General features: G+C 39.8%; 1 non-coding gene across 1 annotated transcript; it reads left to right on the top strand.

Annotated features, from left to right (window-relative positions):
- Positions 1–6,355: 6,355 nt before the first annotated feature.
- LOC132242360 (U6 spliceosomal RNA) lies at positions 6,356–6,462 on the top strand. Its single transcript, XR_009454566.1, has one exon. It is a non-coding gene; the product is annotated as a U6 spliceosomal RNA (small nuclear RNA).

The raw sequence follows: 6,462 nt of genomic DNA, 5'->3' as shown, positions 1-6,462 counted from the left end.
CATTGTGTGAAAATGTCTTCTTTGCAGGTTTGAATACACTCACACTAGTGGTGTAAACACCTCCAGCTGTGTAAGTGTGAACGCATGAGAAAATGTGTCGTGTGTCTACCCTCAGCTCTATGACTCCATGAAACAAAGAGGAGACATCCTTTTGGTATATATATTGCCCACCCTTTTAGTTTTCACTTTTCTCAAACAGTAGATATCTTACATTCAGCACAGAATTGAGTTTTGTGTTTTAATTGGACAGTATCTTTTTGCTCTTCCTAAGAGAATTAAGTGCATTGACTTCGATTCCTGTGAATTCCGTTGGCATTTATTTGGGGGCCTGGTATTTTACACTGTGTGTTTCATGCACGTATGTGTCTTGCACTATCTTGTTTGCATTTGTTGCTTTTGTTTTACTGTTGAGATATTTAGGCAGGTTGGCCTTTTGTTCTGATGGCTGTCTGATCTACTTCCCTACACTCGTCACTTCCTTTAGATAGCAGTTACTGTCTCCAGCCAATGTTCCTTGGACTTTCTTTCTTCACCCTCCCATGTTCTCCTTCATCCTCCAGTTTGATATCATACCAACATTAAGTGTCTCCCTTGGCAGCAGTAAATATGCCTTCGCTTCCACAAACAACTCTTTGACTTCCAGGCATCAGAGATGGACCAGTCAGAAAGCTTATTCTACAGAATTCCTTCTCTTTCTCCTTTTCTCCCATTTTTCATCCTTCTGTCATTTCATTATCAGACCACCTGACATTGCACTCCATTCCTTCAGCTAGGTCCTGCACTTGTTGTCTTCTTAGATTTGAAGTTAAATATATTCCAGGCTCACCACCTCCACACTGAAGGGAGGAAGTTGTTTTGCTTTGTTTTTTAATACGGGATGAAACAATCAAAAATGTACATGCCCATAAAATAGGGGGCACGAAAGAGAGCAAATGAGGGAATGAGTTTGAATGCGCTCTGCACTGGGAGGGATAGCACACAGAGTATTGGCTCTAAGACAGCAGGAAGGATGGTGGAGTATCAACAGGTGAAGTTAATAGCTTTTTACAGGCGGCAGGACGTGCTGCCCCCAATAAAAAGCTGAGCAGACGCGCGCACTGGTGATATTTCAAATCCACGGGTCGACCCAGCGGTAGGAGTTTGAGAGAGCTCTTTTAGTACTATTTTTCTGAGAAAATATTAGGTACTTTTTGCTGAGCAACTGTCTGTCGTGGGACAGGTCTGAGAAAGAGAATGATTGGATTAGTAACAAGAGTTAGAAGATTTAACTTATTGAGCCAAGACTTTTATTATTTATTTCACATTCATGGCTTCTGGTCTTTCTGGAACCTCAAGGTAAGGAAATGACCTGTGCTTGAATTTGCTGAGATCTGCCTCTACCACCCCCACCCTCCGGCTGTGTAATCTGGACATCTCTTTTCTTGGTCCTTGTCCAACTTCATAACTGACTTTCTGAAGTTACTCCTCAGGAAAGGGCTTTGTTCTGGAAGTGGTTAAATCGGTGAGTTCATGGGGCTGCAGACCACCGACTCCGTCTGCTTTTGCCATCCTCTCTCTCCCCTAAGGAGCTGGAAGCCTCCAGCCCTCCTGGCCTCAGCTGCTCTCTCCAGGCCTGCCAAGCAGAGCTCCCTGAACCGGGGGGAAGGGTGTCTGTTAGCAATTGGATTTCTAAGTTTCAAGGATCCCAGAGCCTTTGGGAACCCTGTGTCCTTTCCTTGTGTCCTCTGGGACAGATGGTGGCTCCTGTGAGTTTTTGTGGATTACCTCTACTTGCTCAGTGTGGGGTTCACGGGGGTGTGGGGCTCACGGGGGTGTGGGGCTCATGGGCACCTCATCACTCTGTGTGGTCATAGGTGCTGCCTTGTTATCCTACTTGCTCTGTAGGGTTTGGTGGCAGATTCAGAGAGATTAAAACTTGGCTGCTGCTCACACATTGCATAGAATCCCTATTAACATGTTTAATGTACGTATGGTTTGAGCCTATCCTTTTCATCTAAGCTATTTGACAGAAATATGAAAGACGGCCTCCTTATATTTCTACCTTTGTAAAAATACCAGATTTTTCATTGCGATGTTATGTGAACAATATAAATGACCCAAAAAACAAACCCATCACCCATTCATTATGAACTGAAATACTATGCAGGTGTTAAGAATGAGGGAATTAATACAAATTAACATGGGAGTAACTACACTAAATTAAGTAATTTATACTTTTTAAATAACGTCATTTCATTCAACTTAGTTATTTTTCTATTGTGTGTGTGCATGTGCTTTTATTATGTGTGTGGACTCATGGAACCACCAACATAATCAGGACGCAGAATATTACCATATAAGGATCCTTTGTCTTATCCTTTGTAGCTACAGCCAACTCTCTCATTCTTTCTGTGTCTCTAGCCCCTGGCAACTACTCTGATAAGTATCTATATGATTTTGACATTTCAGGAATTTTTTAATAAATAGGATTGTGCGGTATGAAACCTTTGGAGACTGACTTTTAAAACCCAGCATAATTCCCTTGGGAATCCATCCAAGTTTTGCCTGTATTTATACTTTGTTCCTTTTTGTTGCTGAGTAGAATTTCATGGTTTGGTTTGTTTGATCTTTCACCCACTGAAGAAGATTTGAGTGGGGATATTATGAATACAAACTATACACACTCATATATATGTGTTTGTGTGAACATAAACCCATTTTATATCTCTAGGATAAATGCCAAGAGTTCAATTGCTGAGTTTAGCAAATATTTAGTTTTATAAGAAACTTCCATATTCTCTTCTCGCCAGCATTTGGTATTATCATGATTTTTTTGTTTTAGCTATTCTGATAGATGTATAGTTATATCTCATTGTGGTTTCAATGTGCATTTCCCTAGTGGCTAATGATATTGAATATATTTTCCTGTGCTTATTATAAATATCTGTGTAGCATTCTCAGTAAAATGCCTAGCCAAGTCTTTGGCCTATTTTCTAATTAGATAGCTTGTTACTTTTCACTGTCCATTCTCTCCATATTTTACATATAAGTTCTTTGTAAGGTATGTGGTATGCAAATTATTTTCCCCCTATGCAAATTATTCCCCCCCCTATGCAAATTATTTTTCCCCCAGGCTGAAAGTTGTCTTTTCATCCTTTATGGGTCTTTCTCAGGGCAAATTCTTTTACTTTGATGAAATCTAATTTTGTAAATGTTTTTATCTTTGTGAATTGTGCTTTTATTTTCAAGCACAAAAATTACTGCCTCGCCCCAAGTCCAAGGATATTTCTTCTATTTTTTTTTTTTAATAAAAGTTTTATAGTTTCACATTCTCTGATCCATTTGAATTTTTGTTTTAGCTGTGAATTTAGTCAAAGCTCATTTTCCTGCCTATGGAGCTAATAGTTCCAGCTGGCTATCTTGTCTCTTTCAATTGCTTATGCATCCTTTTAAAAATCAGGTATATTTGTGTGTATTCTTTACTCTTTAACAAAAAGAAAATAAAAAAACAACAAACCCTTAATATTCACCAATTATTAAATGTTAACATTTTTTTTAGAGGGGATAGTTCTGAAATTAGAATAAAATACCTTCACATGTCAAATTGGTTAATATGCATAGCACTATTTCCTTTAAACATATTCAAATGAAAACAATTCAAACCGCTAAAATTACCTGACCATAAGTAATAAAAATATATTAAGTCAAATTGTTTAATTCTATGCATTTGAATGTGTTCAGAAAAGTCTATTTTAACCATAAATAAGCAAAATCTTAGTGTTTTTGTTTGTTTGTGAGGCTGGAATTGACGCACTTTGTGCCAATACTGTCCATTTCAGGTTATTTTGAAAAGCAATGAGGGTGTGTCATTTTTGCAAAAGCCATTTTCTGCTTTCTCAACTCCTCAAATGCAATGCAAATTTAGAAAGCCCCTTTTTCCTTTTCTTAAAACACAATTGTAGATATTTGCATCAGTGAATTATTGTGTTTGTGGTAATATATTTAAATATGTTTTGGTAATATATTTGAATAGTTTAATTTGTTAAATAATTTGTGTCAGATATTTTTTAAATATATTTTTATTCATTTCAGAGAGGAAGGGAGAGGAAGAGAGAGATAGAAACATCAATGATGAAAGAGAATCATTGATTGGCTGCCTCCTGCATGCCCCCCACTGGGGATTGAGCCCACAACCCGGGCACGTGACCTCGACCAGAATTGAACCCAGGACCTTTCAGTCCACAGGCCGATGCTCTATCCACTGAGCCAAACGGGCTAGGGCTGTGTCAGATAATTTTAATTAAAACTAAAACTACAAACCAAGCAGGGTGTGGGGTTTTGTTTTTTCTTTCTTTGAAAAATCAAAGTGGATTCTAACAGTTTTGTAAAAGCTTTTGGCAACTATGAAGCTGAGGCGGTCCCAGCCTCCTGGAGGACTTCGGGTCTCACTGTACTCCTGGCCCTTGGACCCTTCCCATAAGCCCCTTGCAGGGACACAAAAAGTTCCTCCCACCTTCTAACCTTTTCCGCCTGGGCTAATGATGAAATTAAAATGAAATATATTAACAGAAGAAAATGACCAAAGGTGGTCGACGTGGATATTTGAGAGTGCCATGAAAATAGATCAAGGACACACTGGGCAGTTGAGGCTTGTATTCCACCTGGAACCAAGGAGAAGGGGGTTTGTGGTTTGGGACTTAAAAGGGCAGAAAGGCAAGTCACGTGGAGGTAGAAAAACGCATATTTGGTAAATGTCTTCTGGACTACTGTAACACTGGGGCACAGAGAGGAACTGAATCAAAAGGGCCTTGCTAGGTTCTTCCCTGGCTATCACACACCAGCTCATTTCAAATGGTAGTTATCTGCGATGAGATCACCCTCCTGGAGCAGTAAAGGGGAAGGTCAAAGGGTTTCCCAGAGTCTTTTTTTTTCTTGAAAGTAACCAGCTTGTAAGAATCAGTATCCCAAAGAGGCATATTTGCTCTTAGCAAACTCTGCTCTCCCTCCCACCCCTCCTCAATAAAATGGTTTGATCTCAGAAAAAAAAAAGTTATATAAAAATCTAAAAGTGTTGCCCAGCCAGCGTGGCTCAGTGGTTGAGCATCGACATATGAACCTGGAGGTCACAGGTCGATTCTTGGTCGGGGCACATGCCCAGCAGGAGGCAGCTGATGGATGATTCTCATCATTGATGTTTCTATATCTCTGTCCCTCTCCCTTCATCTCTGAAATCAATAAATATATTTAAAAAAAATCTAAAAGTGTTAAAAAGATTCCAGTTAATCTTGAACACATTTTGACAGATGTGTACTCAAGATATCAATGTATTTTGAGAACTTGAGTCCCATTGGAGTTTGTGTGTTTTTTGAGACCAGAATCTCTGCAAATGAAAGTACATTTAGATCACCTGGGTACCTTGTCAAACTGCAGATACTTACTGAGGGAGGCCTGAGGGTGCTCGCAGGTAATGCTGATGCTGCTGGCCTTAGACCAAACTTTGAGTAAAATGATTATAGGCTAGTGGTTTGAAGCTCTAGCTAAATATTCACCTATGGAGCTCTTAATTAGGCCAGACCCTGGAATCAATACAATGAATTTAGAAACCTTGGGATTAGGCTCCAATCACTGTCATGTTTAAAGTGCAGTCATTGCCCTAACTGGTTTGGCTCAGTGGATAGAGCATTGGCCTGCGGACTGAAGGGTCCCAGGTTCGATTCCGGTCAAGGGCACGTACCTGGGTTGCGGGCACATCCCTAGCAGGGAGTGTGCAGGAGGCAGCTGATTGATGTTTCTCTCTCATCAATGTTTCTAACTCTCTATCCCTCTCCCTTCCTCTCTGTAAAAAATCAATAAAGTATATTTAAAAAAAATAAAAAATAATAAAGTGCAGTCATTATGTTCTAAAACGGAGAGATCCACTGTGTAGGGAGAAGCTGGCATCTCTTAAAAACTACAAGGATTAGTTCTGTCTCTGTCCCACTCTTGGAAACCTCAAATGAATTTCAAATTTGGGACAGAGGTAGAAACCAAACCAAAATAACCCTGAAAACACCCAACACCAGAGGACATTGGTAGATATTTGCATACAACATGACCCGTATGCCATGAGGTCAGTTTCCTCAGAATATTAAGAATAAAGTTTTTTTTTTAATATTTTATTGAGTTTTTACAGAGAGGAAGGGAGAGGGATAGAGAGTTAGAAACATTGATGAGAGAGAAACTTCAATCAGCTGCCTTCTGCACACCCGCAACTGGGTATGTGCCCACAACCAAGGTACATGCCCTTGACCGGAATCGAACCTGGGACCTTTCAGATCGCAGGCTGACGCTCTATCCACTGAGCCAAACCAGCTAGGGCAAGAGTAAAGTTTTAATAGTGCTCGCTTCGGCAGCACATGTACTAAAATTGGAATGATACAGAGAAGATTAGCATGACCACTGAGCAAGGATGACATGCAAATTCATGAAGCATTCCATATTTTC

Source organism: Myotis daubentonii, chromosome 9, assembly GCF_963259705.1.
Source record: "Myotis daubentonii chromosome 9, mMyoDau2.1, whole genome shotgun sequence".
Taxonomy (NCBI): domain Eukaryota; kingdom Metazoa; phylum Chordata; class Mammalia; order Chiroptera; family Vespertilionidae; genus Myotis; species Myotis daubentonii.
The sequence above is the reverse complement of the archived record's forward strand: the minus strand, read 5'-3'. Positions and strand labels throughout refer to the sequence as shown.